The sequence below is a fragment of the Canis lupus genome, chromosome 34 (assembly GCF_003254725.2).
Source record: "Canis lupus dingo isolate Sandy chromosome 34, ASM325472v2, whole genome shotgun sequence".
Lineage (NCBI taxonomy): Eukaryota > Metazoa > Chordata > Mammalia > Carnivora > Canidae > Canis > Canis lupus.
The window spans coordinates 18,102,368-18,117,003 of NC_064276.1; the positions used below are offsets into that span (position 1 = coordinate 18,102,368).

The 14,636-nt window shown below is 37.2% G+C and overlaps 1 protein-coding gene across 9 annotated transcripts in view; it reads left to right on the forward strand.

The window, feature by feature from the left end:
* Positions 1–14,636, forward strand: part of MAP3K13 (mitogen-activated protein kinase kinase kinase 13) — a 430,364-nt gene that overhangs the window by 27,011 nt on the left and 388,717 nt on the right. Inside the window, exon 1 of one of the 9 annotated variants that reach the window (XM_025451176.3) lies at positions 4,376–4,497. The exons of the other annotated variants lie outside the window; for them this stretch is intronic. The gene's annotated coding sequence lies outside the window, so the exon portion shown is untranslated. Of the gene's footprint in view, positions 1–4,375; positions 4,498–14,636 lie in introns of those variants that run through there. 9 annotated transcript variants of the gene reach the window in all.

The window sequence follows — 14,636 nt, forward strand, 5'->3', positions numbered from 1 at the left end:
TCTCACTGGAACACTCACCCTGTAATATCCAGATGCCTTTTGGAACAATTGAACTTAGACATTTTAGGGTCACTTCATTCTTGGCATTTATAAATTCACTCACATTCCCAGGGCCTTGCACAGAGCCTAGCATGGATGGTACCAGCAAATACTTATTGAATGATGAACTGAATCTCATGCCTCCTCTCATTTTCATCTTTTGCTGCTGGTATTGCTGATCTTATCTCTGCTCTCTGCTATTGCAAATATTTTGTTCATTTTTTTCTTTTGAAATGTATCTCATATCTGCATTAGTTCATTTCATTATATTTTCATGACTTTTACCCTAATGCACCTCATGCCAAGATTGCTCCCACAGGTTCCCATCTAGCATCTTTGGTTCTAATCTCCTCTCTACAAACCATTGCCACTGCAGCTACCCTAACAACTTAAAACATTTTTTTAAATAAATAATTTATTTATTTGAGAGAGACAGAGCAAGTGAGATGAGCAGAGGGGGTGGGAGGGGCAGAAGGAGACAGATGCAGACTCCCCGCTGAGCAGGGAGCCCCATCAGGGGATCATGACCTGAGCCAAGGACAGATGCTTAACCGAGTGAACCATCCAAGCGCCCCAGTTTATTTCATTTTATTTTTATTTTTTAATAAGATTTTATTTATTTATTCATGAGAGACATAGAGAAGCAGAGACACAGGCACAGGCAGAAGCAGGCTCCATGCAGGGAGCCCGACGTGGGACTTGATCCCGGGACTCCAGGATCACGCCCGGGCCAAAGGCAGGCACCAAAACGCTGAGCCACCCAGGGATCCCCTATTTCTTGTTTTAATAATTTTTTTATTTGAGATAATTTTACGTTCATAAAAAGCTGTAAGAATAGTACCTTCACCCAGTTTCTTCTGGTGTTAATATTTTTTATAACTGTGGCTCATTTGTCAAAATTAAGAAAGTAACATTGTTGCATCACTATTAACTAAAATCCAGACTTAGTTTTCCAGATTTTTTACTACTGTATTATTTCTATTTCAGGATGCAGCATTGCTATTTAGCATATCTATCAATTTTTTAAATAGGTAATACCAACTTTGGTAAGAATTTACAAAGGACAAAAAGGATATAGAAGTTTCCTTCCTACCTCTGAAATGTAACTATCTCGTCTCTTCCCTAAAGACAACCCATTGTTTCTGGTTTCTTGGATATTCTTCCTAAGAGATTCTCTGAGTACACACACACACTTCCAAACATACACAAATATACTACATTCTAAACATACTGCTCTTTATATTTAACTTGGTATAATTTCATCACTTTTTCCTCAGTAACACAAAGTTGCCTATTTTTAAAATTTCAGTATGCTGTTGGTATCTGTTCTGTTATTTGATTTGCCAGTTTCCTACTGATTGACATCTTTTACTTTTGTAAATAATGCTATATTGAATATCCATGAATAGATGTCATTTTACACATGCTGGGTGTTATTGCTGGGTGAAGGAGTATATGCATTTATAATTTGATTTTTAGTTATTGCTGGGTGAAGGAGTATATGCATTTATAATTTGATTGCCAGTTTGCATTTTAGAGAGTTTCCACCATTTTATCTTCCATTATTTCCCTGTAGGCTCACCAGTGTTGTCTTATGAGACTGAATTTTGTCAATATGATGGGTTAAGATATAGCTAAAAATTATGTCAGTGTACTTTAAATTTGCATTTCTCTTATAACAAATGAGGTGGAGTGTCTTTACACATATTTAAGAGCCATTTACACTTTCTTTTGTGAACTATCCATATACTTTGCCCATTTTTCAATTAGGTCATTAAAGCATTCATTTAGGTTTTTTTCCCTTAAAATCTTTTAGTTCTTTCTATTTTCTGATATTAAGGTGAAATCCTAGTCCTCTTTTCAAGACTTTTTACATCATATGTCTCAACTCCAGTTCATACTACTTTCCAACAACCACTATCGCTCTGACCAGTCTGGTTTTTATACTCTCCCAAGGGCACATGGTGCTCATTCCTTCCACCATGCCTTTTTTCATAGTGTCCCCCTTCTCCCTGCATCCACTTACATCTCCTGAGACAGAAGTTGTCACTTCACTCAGTTGAATAAACTTTCTTTTAACTTCAGGTAGACTTCTAGAAAGAATAATTAACTAATAGTTTATAAACTCTGAAAAAAAAAAAAAGAAATGTTAATCATTTAGAGACAGCACCTAACTACAAAAAAAAAAAAAAAAAAAAGTGCTCCTATCAAACTTACTACATCTCCATTTCCAATAGAGTTCTAGTATGCTGTGGACATGTCTTTATCTATTAAATTGTTTCATTCTCTTGACAGGTTAGAGAAATTTTTTTTTTTAGAAAAAGTAAGCTGTATGAGAATAGGTTGTTTTGTAGCTGATTGAACTTGTATAACCAAAAAGTTTTGATTTATTGATCAATGTGAAATTGAAAGGCTCTAGTAACAGAACTCTGTTCTCCATATCAGAACTCTGTTCTTGATCTTGACTGCTCAATATTTATTTACTAATAATTTGATGAATACATGGGAATTAAGTAAATGCAGTTAGGCTTAAAAAGGATTATTCCTATGACAGTACAGAGGCATGATTCAACGTATCTTAATAGTTTGGAAGGATGGGCTAACCCAATAAGGTGAAATTTTTTAGTTGTGTTGAATATAAAGCTCTGCATTTCGTTTCCAAAATTAGCTGAAAGAAAGAATGAGGGTAGAGTTAGTCAGGTAGCTGGTTTGATGTAGTTTGTATGACAAAAAGTCCACCGACTTAAGAATATGTTAAAATTTAAATCTTAAGGACGCCTGGATGGTTCAGTGGTTAAGTGCTTGCCTTCAGCTCAGGGCGTGATCCTGGAGTCTCTGGATGGAGTCCCACATCAGGTTCCCTGCATGGAGTCTGCTTCTCCCTCTGTCTATGTCTCTGCCTCTCCTTCTCTGTGTCTCATGAATAAATAAATAAAATCTTTAAAACAATTTTAAATCTTAAGTTGCATTTATAATTTATAAAATTATAGCATCAGATTAAGGAATTTAGTAGTTCCACAATTATTTTTTCTTCATCAGAAATCATTTGGAGTATACTATTCAGTTCTAGGTTTATATTTTCAAAGGAAATTAATTTTGAAATTACCTGTATTATTTTTCTATTGCTGTCATAATTGAATTATCACAAATTTAGTGACCTAAAACAACAAAACAACAGGTTTTATTACCTTAAAGTTCTGAGGTCAGAAATCAACGCAGATCTCAATAGGCTAAAACCAAGGTATCATCAGGGCTCCATCCCTTTCTGGAGGCTCTAGAAGAGGGTCTTTTTTCCTTTTTTCAGCTTCTAGCAGCCCCCTCTGTCCCCCTTCAAAACCAGCAGAAGCAAGTCCAGTCTTCACATTGCTTCTCTCTGGCCACAGCTGGGAAAGACTCACTGCTTTTAAAGAATTTGTATAAGATTGGCCCCATCTGGATAATTTCCCCATCTCAAAGTCTTTAACCACATTGACGAAGTCCCCTTTGCCATGTAAAGTAACATATTCACACGTTCTGGTGATGAGAGAATGGACATTTTTTGTCGGGGACCATTGTTTTGCCTACCACAGTTCTTATTGCAGAGGATCAGCAGGATAGTGAAGGGGCTAATTGGATAGAGAAGCAGATTAAGAAGAATTGAAGATGATCCCCAAATATGTTGCCTAGGAGAGAATGAGATAATGTTTATAAAGTGATTAGTGCAGTAAGTGCATAATAAATGGTTTCTGCTTCAATGGCTAATGCTACAAATTACAGAAATATAGTAGCTCAGAAGGGAAAGAAGCTTAGGGACGTGGAAGGGGATGAAGCAGCATAACGTTTTATCTCGCAACGAACAGAATTTGGGACCCAGGTTCTCACTTTACTCTTAGGTAAGCAGGTGGTTTCGATGTCAGAAAAGAACTAAAGTTTAACAAGAACTCTAAGGCATTCCCCTGATTGAGAAAAGAGGGAGAATGGAGGTGGTGGGGACTATGGTAGAGAAGCAACTTTCTGGCCTCTTTTTGCCATGACTGCACAACATACAGATTCTGAGGAGGAGAGAAAACTTTTATTAAGGGGAGAAAGCATAGTTTTTGAAGCTGAGAAGACAACTATATTAGTCTCCTTGCCCCCCCCCCCCCGAATGTATGGGAAAAAAAAGTCCTCTAAAACCAAGGCCCAGCCATCAGAGGTTATGAGATTTTTCAGGTTTTCTGTTATGATCTTTGCATTTGTCTCTTTAAACACATTGAACTTGACCTTTAAGAAGCTGCCAAGGAGGGGTGGTCAAGCAGTAGTTAAATTAACAGACCCTCCCACCTCGCTCCCGGGTGGCAGCTTCCAGGGCCCAGTAAATGTGTATCTGTGTGAACCTGATCCAGAAACAGCCAGGAAGGGAACAAAGTTTAGTCTGTGAGGAAATAGGCGGCTGCCGGTAGTTTCATGCTGTCGGTCCAGATTTCAGCTTGCTGTGCTGTAAGTAGTTTATTTTTTTAAATATATTCGAATATAAAAAGATTGTGGGAATAATTCCCACTGAAGATTAAATTAAGGTCCTGCTGGGTGCTAAATCTTGTGTAAGTAGACCCACTTGTTTCAGCATTTCACAGTTTTATTTTAAAAAAGGAAAAGGAAAACCGTGAAATTTTCAGCAAGTGTTCTGCTAAGACAGGTGCTGCTTGCATAAGATGGTTTTTAATGTCTTGTCTTTGGTTAAGTGAAGATGTTTACCGTCAGAAAATAAAAGTGAGCAAATATGTATCTGGTGCCCAGAGATTATTTGTAGGTAGTGCTTAGATTTCTCCCCCACGCTCTTTCCAGCGGCTTTTCCTTTAGTTTAGGTTCGTGTTACAAGTTTATGTTAGCAAATAGGTAATACTTTCAGACATAGGTTTTGTGGTTCAAAGAAATGAAGTGAATGAGAATAAAGTAGAACCAAATACAGTGTAGTAAACTGTTGAGAGCCTAGATTTAAGAGCAGCATAAAGTGTTTTCAAATAGGGACTCTGTGAAGTCAGTGGAAATGGCAAGCAGCTTTAGGAATTTCATGCAACTTTGGAGAAATCTGTTTTTAAGATTTTGACGTGTACTGATTTTTCACACTCAATTCCCAGTACAATAGGCTGTAAAATAAATTTCCTATGTGAAATTGAAATTGTTACATCTCAGCTGTTGCAGTTCTGTGTTGAGATCAAGATTTCAGGAAGAGCACACATTATTACCCAAACATTGATTTTCTTGACTGCAGCTATGAGAATGTTAAGGTTGCATTTGGTGTTGGAGAAGTTATTTTCTACTTCTCTTTTGCCACGTGTATTTAAATAACAAAACAAAACAACAGCAACAAAAAACAACTCCTGGTTACAGGACAATTTTGTGACTTTGAATCTAGAAGCAAAGGTTGATGTCTTTAATATATATTAGTTATAAAGACTGGCTGCTAGCCAGTAGCCTTTCAAAGCATCGAGGGGTGCTGAGGACACAGATTGTTTATGTAGAAGTACACTGGGTTTCCCCTTTCCTCTACCTTCACCTCCGATCTCAGGGACAGTCTATTTCTCTAGCCTGCCTCACATTCCTGCAGCACCGAGCAGGAGCCCACATGATGGTGTTGGACCCCAACTGACCTTTGGTGGGCTAGAAGCCCAAGATACATTGCCCTAAGTGGATCCTAGGACTATAATGAAGTGAAACCTTTACTCACCCTTTAGCTTGCTGAATCTCGATGACTTCCTGAGCTAACTTCTCCCACTCAATAGCCTCTCCTGGGCCAGGTTACATATGGTTGTTGGTTTTTGGGGCACAAATTGCAGGAAAAGGGTCCTAGGAAGGGAGTCAGCATGGCAGGTGACACTATTACCAGGGAACCAGCAATTTCCTACTGTGATTTGAAATATTTTGGTCTTTGAACACCTGGAAGGCCATACAGATGTGTACTGGCTGAATCTTTAATCAAGACCCTTTCAATGGTTTTTCATTTGTTTTCCTATTTTTTAGATTTATTTTTAAATTTAAGTTCAGTTATCATATAGTGTATTACTAGTTTCAGAGGTAGAGCTGTGATTCATCAGTTGCATATAATACCCAGTGCTCATTACATCACGTGCCCTCCTTAATGCCCATCACCCAGTTTCCCCATCCTACCTTCCTCATTCTCCTCTAGCAACACCGTTTGTTTCTAATGGTATGGACTCCAAAGAGTCTCTTATGGTATGTTTTTTCTATTTTTAATTGTTAACATTTTTATAGTTCGGATTCTATCCAAGCCTGAGGTCTGGGTGAAAGCCCCTTGGGCACTAGGAAAGGACACAAGGCCACAGATGAAACCTTGGTTCACTGCTCCCAGATGGAAGGGACTTGAGACTTCAAACAAACCCTGAGCCACACATGGTGCTCTCCTCATCCACAGGTGTCTCCTGACCCCTCCCAAAAGGGGAGCTGGGTGGGGAAGGCTGCTCCTTTGCTTTTCCTTTTTTTTTTTTTTTTAATTCCAGTGTAGTTAACACAATGTTATATTAGCTTCAACTGTATATAATAGTGATTCAACAATTTCATACATTACTCACTCAGTGCTCATCAGGATAAGTGTAGTCTTAATTTCCTTCACCTGTTTCACCCCTTCCTCTCTGATAACCATTTGTTTGTTCAGTATAGTTAAGAGTCTGTTTTAGTTTGTCTACTTTTTCTCTGTTCATTTGCTTTGTTTCTTAAATTCCACATAGGAGTGAAATCATATAGTATTTCTCTTTCTCTTACTGGCTTATTTTGCTTAGTATTGTACTCTCAAGATCCATCCATGTTGTTGTAGATGGTAAGATTTCATCCTTTTCTATGCATGAATAAAGTAATAATAATAATAATAAATAATCTTGTCCCAGTACCATACTGTTTTATTTACATATAAGTATATAAATTTATTAGTGTCTATAAATTTTTATATTTTTCTACGTTATATATTATTTACATAATATATATAAACATAGAGGTATGTCTATCCTTTCAAATTAGTGTTTTTATATTCTTTGGATAAATACCCAGTAGTGCAATTATCAGATCATATTCTATTTAATTTTTTGAGGAACCTCCATACTGTTTTCCACATGGCTGTACCGGTTTGCATTCCCACTGACAGTGCACAAGAGTTGCTTTTTCTCTACATCCTCACCAACTCTTGTTTGAGTTTTTGATTTTAGCCTTCTAACAGGTATGAGGTAGTATCTCATTGTGGTTTTGATTTGCATTTGATGAGTGATCTTCATTGTGTTTTCATGTGTCTGTTGGCCATCTGTAGGTCTCCTTTGGAGAAATTTCTGTTCATGTCTTCTGCCCATTTTTTAATTGAATTATTATTATTTTTTTTGGTGTTGAGTTGTAGAAGTTCATCATATATTTTGGATACTAACCCTTTATTGGATATGTAAGTTGCAAATATCTTCTCCCATTTAGTAGGTTATTTTTAGTTTTGTTGTTTTCTTTGCTGTACAGAAGATTTTTATTTTGATGTAGTCCCAACAGTTTATTTTTGCTTTTGTTTCCCTTGCCTCAGGAGACATATCTTGAAAGATGTTGTTATGGCTGAGGTCAGAGAAATTATTGCCTGGGCTCTCTTCTAGGGTTTTTATGGCTTCGGGTCTCACATTTAGGTCTTTGATCTATTTCAAGTTTATTTTTGTATATGGTATAAGAGAGTGGTCCACTTTTATTCTTTTGTATGTAGCTGTCCAGTTTTCCCAATACCATTTGTTGAAGACACTGTCTTTTTCCTATTGGATATTCTTTCCTGCTTTGTTGAAGATTAATTGACCGTATAATCATAAGTTTATTTCTGGGCTCTTTGTTCTGTTGCCAGTACCATACTTGTTTGATTACTACAGCTTTATAACATGACTTGAAGTCTGGAATTTTGATATCTCCAGTTTTATTTTTGAAGATTGCTTTGGATATTGGGGGTCTTTTGTGATTCCATACAAATTTTAGGATTATTTATTCTAGTTTTATGAAAAATGGTATTGGATGGAATGCATTAAATATGTAGATTGCTTTGGGTAGTATAGACATTTTAACAATATTTGTTTTTCCAATCCGTGAGTATGAAATGTCTTTCCATTTGTTTCATCAGTGTGTTGTAGTTTTCAGAGTACAGGTCTTTTATTTCTTTGGTTAAGCTTATTGCTAGTTATTTTATTATTTTTGGTACAATTGTAAATGGAATTGTTTTCTTAACTTCTCTTTCTGCTGCTTCATTATTGTATAGAAATGCAGTGGATTTCTGTACATTGATTTTGTATCCTGTGACCATACTGATTTCATTTATCAGTTCTAGTAGTTGTTGGAGTCTTTCAAGTTTCCTACATACATTATCATGTCATCTGCAAATAATGAAAATTTTATTTCTTCCTTACCAATTGAGATACGTTTTATTCCTTTTTCTTGTCAGATTGCTGTGGCTAGGACTTCTAGTACTATGTTGAATAAAAATGGTGAGAGTGGAAATCCTTGTCTTTTTCCTGACCTTAGGGGAAAATCTCTCAGTTTTTCCCCATCAAGGATGGTATAAGCCATGGGTTTTTCATATAGTGCCTTTGATATGTTGAGATATGTTCCCTCTAAACCTACTTTATCAAAGGTTTTTATCATGAATGGATGTTGTAGCTTGTCAAATGCTTCTTTTGCATCTATTGAAATGATCATATGGTTTTTATCCTTTCTCCTGTTGATGTGATGTATCATGTTGATTGATTTATGAATATTAAACCACCCTTGTATCCTGGGAAAAAATCCCACTTGATTATGGTGAATGACTTTTTTTAATGCATTGTTGGATTCAGGCTGCTAATATTTTTGTTGAGGATTTTTGCATGTATGATCATCCCCGGCATGGGCCTGTAGTTCTCTTTTTGATGGTGTCTTTATTATCTGGTTTTGTATCAGGTTAATGTTGGCCTCATAAAATGAATTTGGAAACTTTCCTTCCTCTTCTATGTTTTGGAAGAGTTCGAGAAGAATAGGTATTAACTCTTCTTTAAGTGTTTGGTAGAATTTATCTGTGTAGCCATCTGGTCTTGGACTTTTGTTTGTTGGGTGTTTTTTGCTTACTGATTCAATTTCACTGCTGATAATTGGTCTCCAAATTTTCTATTTCTTTCTGTTTCAATTTTGGTAGATTATATCTTTCTAGGAATTCATCCATTTCTTCTAGGTTATAATTTGTTGCCATAAAAGTTTTTAAAATAATATTTTCTTACAATTGTATTTCTGTGGTGTCTGTTGTTATTTCTCCTCTTTCTGATTTTGTTTGAGTCTTCTCTGTCTCTCTTTCTCTGTCTCTCTCTCAGAGTCTGTCTAGAGGTTTATAAATTATATTGATCTTTTCAAAGAACCAGCTCCTGGTTTTATTGATCTGTTCTATTGTTTTTAGTTTCTATGTCATTTATTTTTGGTCTAATCTTTATTATTTCCTTCCTTTTGGATTTTGTTTGTTGTTCCTTTTCTAAGTCCTTTAGGTATAAGATGAGATTTTTCTTGCTTCTTGAAGTAAGCTTGTATTGCTATAAACTACCCTCTTAAAACTACTTTTGCTCATCCCAAAGATTTTGGACTGTTGTGTTTTCATTTTCATTTGTCTCCATGTAATTTTTTATTTATTCTTTGATTTCTTGGTTGACCCATTCATTGTTTAGTAGCATGTTATTTAATCTCCATATACTTGTGGCCTTTCCAGATTTTTTTCTTGCGGTTGATTTCTAGTTTTATAGTGTTGTGGTCAGAAAAATGCATGAGTGACTTCAATCTTTTTGAATTTGTTGAGACTTGTTTTATAGCCTAATATGTGATCTATTATGGAGAATGTTCCATGTGTACTTGAAAAATGTGTATTCTACTGTTTTGGGTTGGAATGTTCAGAATATATTTGTTAAATTTGTTTAGTCCAGTGTATCATTCAAAACTTTTTTCCTTGTTGATTTCTGTTTGGATGATCTGTCCATTGATGTAAGTGGGGTGTTAGAGCTCCCTACTATTATTTTATTGCTATTGATTAGTTCCTTTATGTTTGTTATTAACAGTTTTTATGTATTTGGGTGCTCCCACATTGTGTACATAAATGTTTACAATTGTTATTATTTTCTTTTTGGATTGTCCCTTTATGATTATATAATGTCCTTCTTTGTCTCTTCTTACAGTCTTTTTTTATTCTATTTTGTTTAAGTATTGATATCCTGACTTTCTTTTCACATCCATTTGCTTGATAAATGTTTCCCCGTCCACTTACTTTCAATTCACATGTATCTGTAAGTCTGCAATAGGCATCTCTTGTAGGCAGGATTTGGATGGGTCTTATTTTTTAATCCATTTGCTCATCCTGTGTCTTTTGATTGGAACATTTAGTCCATTTACATTGAAAGTAATGACTTATAGGTATATATTTATTTTGATTTTATTACATTTTATGATTGTTTTCATAGTTCTTCTCTGTTCCTTCTCTTGCTCCCTTCTCTGATGACAAATTAGCTTTTAGTGATATACTTGGATTCTCTGCTCTTTATTCTTTGCATATCTTTACTGATTTGTGGTTACTATTATGTTTGTACATAACATCTTCTGCATATACCATGTTTTAGGTATCTAGTGTCATACTTTACATCTTTTTTGGTGAGTCACTTGACTGATTTTTACAGATACACTTATTTTTACTGCTTTTGTGCTTCTTGCTCCTCTTATTCTTACTTATGATCTTTCCTTTCCACTCAAAGAGTCCCCTTTAACATTTTTTGTAGGGCTTGTTTAATTTCATGACTTTCTTTAACTTTTGTTTGTCTGGGAAACTATTTCTCCTATTCTGAGTGATAGTTTTGCTGAATAGAGTATTCTTGGCTGCAGATTTTTTCCTTTCAGCACATTAAATATATCATTCCACTTTCTTCTGGCCTGCAGAGTTTCTGCTAATAGCCTTACAAGGTTTCCCTTTGATGTAACTGTCTTCTTTTCTCTTGCTGCTTTTAAAATTCTCTATCACTACTTTTTGCCACTTTAATTACTATGTGTCTTGGTGTGGACCTCTTTGGGTTGATTTTGTTGGGGATCTCTGTGCCTCCTGGATCTGAATTTGTTTCCTTCCCTGGATTTGGCAAGTGTTCATCTATTATTTCTTCAAGTAAATTGTCTGCCCTCTTTATCTCTCTTCTTCCAGGATCTCTATAATGCAAATGTTATCATGCTTGATGGAATTGCTGAGTTCCCTAAATTTATTCTCATTTTGCATAACATTTTCTCTCACCTGCTCAGCTTTTCCATTACTCTTTCCTCCAGATTACTGATTCATTTTTCTACTTCCTTTAGTTTATTGCCTCTAATATATTTTTAATATTATTTATTGTGTTCTTCATCTCTGATTGGTTCCTTTTTGTCTCTTTGTTAATGGTCTCACTGATGTCCTCCACTTGTTTTTAAGTCCAGTCAGTATCTTTATGACCATTACTTTAAATTCTTTACCAGGCATATTACTTATTCTGTTTCATTTAGTTCTTTTTTTGTGATTTTGTTTTGTTCTTTCATTGGGATATATTCCTCTGTCTTCTCCTTTTGTCTAACTCTCTATGTCTGTTTCTGTGTTTTAGGAAAGCCAGCTATGTCTCCTGCTCTTGAAAGTAGTAGCCTTATGAAGAAGGAATCCTGTAGTGGCCTGCAGTGCAATGTCCTCTGTTCACCAGAACATGGCACTTGAGGAGTGTCTCCTATGTGTGTTGTATGCTCCCTGCTCTTGTAGCTGAGCCACATTTTCCTTCTGTTCAGTCATCTTCAATGGTTCTCTTTGACTGTTGTGTGCAGGGTTTGATCCCTTTGTTATCAGTGGGCCAATTTGGGGCTGCCTTGGGCTTGAGTTTAGTCAGATGAGGCATTTGCCAGAGATGCAGTAGCACCAAACCGCAGGGCACTTTCCCTGTGTTATCCTTTGAAAAGCTTTCATTGGTGGAGGGGGCCTAAATTCAGACCATCTGCTATCTGCCCCAGCCTACTTGTGGGGCCACCATCTGACTCATTTGTGTGGTTATTTTTCCCTTTCCTCAGGGCAAGAGTCTCTTTGGAGTGATGCTGGCCCCTTTCAGGGCTGCTTGCACACTATCAAACTTGTAGTCCTGATTTGAATGGGCTCTAGCCAAAAGCTTATTGGAGGGGGCAGATACACAACATGCTCTATGGCAGGGCTACAGTGCCCACAAGGTTTGGACACAAGAAGAAGGGATGTCCCTCTGTTGCCAGGACCAGGGCTGGCTGTGCTGATCTGTAAAACACACAGGTGTGGGGCATGCAGTTTTAACAAGGTGTGTGCAGAGGGGGTCGGTGAGAGGGGACCCACTACTACTGTTGCCAGGACTGAGGCCCTGGAAAGTGCATGAGTCAGGAGACCTGGTGTTTGCAAGAGTTTGTTCGGGTCTTTTGGGGAGGGGACCTGGCAGTCACAGACTGAGGGAGGCTTGGCCAAAGAGAGGGACAGGTCTTTGTGTAAGCAAGCTAGGTAGCAATTGTCAGTATTGGTCTGGTTCCTGCAGGTGGCAATGTATTTATGCGGGGTGGGGCGGGTGAGGAAAGTGGCACCTGCATCTCCTTTGTTCCTGCGGGGGTCTCCCCGCAGTCCCTAACTCCAGGATAGGCTATAAAATGAGTAAATAACTCTTCCTGCCATATGCCTCTAGGTGTTTTTTACACTACTGCTTCTATGCTCCATCTCCTTGGGCTGTTTGTTGTGCGATCACTCTAAGGGCAGTAGCTCAGTTTCCTATTACTGTTCAAGCTCTCACAAAACTAAGATTTTTTAAAATTCCAGGCTGTAAGTCCTGCTGGTTGTAAGTATTCATGAAACTCTGTCCCTCTAGTTTTCAAAGCCAAATATTATGGGGATTCATCTTCCCCATGCGGGCTCCCCAGTGTCCTAGTCTATTCTCTCCCTTCTCTGAGTTTGCGAATCCCTGCCTCTGACAGGCAGTCCTACGGATCCCTTTAGCTTCCCGCTGTACCTCCACCCTTCCAACCCTCTTTGATGTGGCCTCTTCTTTCCATTTAGTTGTGGAGCTTATTCGGCCAGTCTTTGGGTCATTTTCTGGGTTATTTACACTGATGTGAGTGTGGTCTAGTTGTATCTGGATCTTCCTACTCTACTTTCTTCCCAGCCTTCTGGGCCCCTTTCAGATATTTTTAAAGACTTTCAATAGCTGCTTCTAACATCCAAATCCTTGCTCCTGCCCAACAAAGCCCACATGGTCTGCTTTCTGAGGGGGTCGGTGAGATCTGTTTCACATCATTGTCTACCACTGTTCTCTTCACACAGTTTGCTCCAGCTACATAAGTGTTTCTGTTGCTTCTGGAATACATCAAACTTTCTCATGCTGCAGGGTCTCTGCTGCCTGGAAAGCTCTTCCCCTCTATTGTTTCTTCCTTGGAATGCCTCCTTCTTCAGAGGGATCACCACCTGACTTCCACCACCTCACTCTTCCTTTACCTTGATTGACTTTTAGCAATAGCTACTTGGCACTATTTAACTCATTTTATTAAAAATATATATTTTTATAAATATATACACATATAAAAACTATATATGATATATATAGTTGAATATATATACTATTTATATTCAGAATTATATTGATGTGTGTGTATTTTTTAAATAAAATCCATCTATGTATCTAATCTTTCTCACTAGAATGTAAGTTCTATGAGGGAGCAAGAACTTTGTCTTGTTCAGTGCTATATTGGCAGTGTCCAAAATAGTACCTACTTGACATGTAGTAGGTATGTGGTAAATACTCATTTTGTGAATATATTCATATCAGTTGGTGCCATTAAAATTTATTTTTAAGAATGAGAGTGTTTAAAAAAGATTTTATTTATTCATGAGAGGCACAGAGAGAGGCAGAGACATAGGCAGAGGGAGAAGCAGACTCCCTGTGGGGAGCCTGATGTGGGACTCGATCCCAGGACCCTGGGATCATGACCTGAGCCAAAGGCAGATGCTCAATCACTGAGCCACCCAGGTACCCTGAGAATTGGAATTTTTATTTAATTTTTTGATTCACATGATTCCAAAACCAAAACATAGAGAAAAGTGTACTTTAAATAAAAAGGTTTATTTATTTATTTTAGAGAGAGTGTGTGCATGCACAGGGAGCAAGGGCAGAGAGAGAGACCATCTTAAGCAGACTCTACATTGAGCTTGGAGCCTGATGTGGGGTTTGATCTCGATCATAATCTGAGCTGAAACCAAGAGTTGGATGCTTAACCAATGTGTCATCCAGGCACCCCATAGAAAAGTTTTCATGGAAACGTCTTCCTACCCCAGCCAGTCCCCTATCCATTTAGTTCCTATTCAGGGCCCCAAACTACTGTTATTTTTATTCCATGTGTTCTTCCAGAGTTTCTCGGTGTATATGCAAGGAAATATAAAAGTATACACAGATTCTTACTTTTCTCTTTTTACTAATATTATTATACCTACTGTTCTTAATTTTTTAATTTGTAATATATGTTGACTCTCTTTCCATGTCGGTACTTGGAGAGTGTCCTCATATTTAAATAGCTACATAATATTCCACTTTATGGACATACTGTAACTTATTTAACCA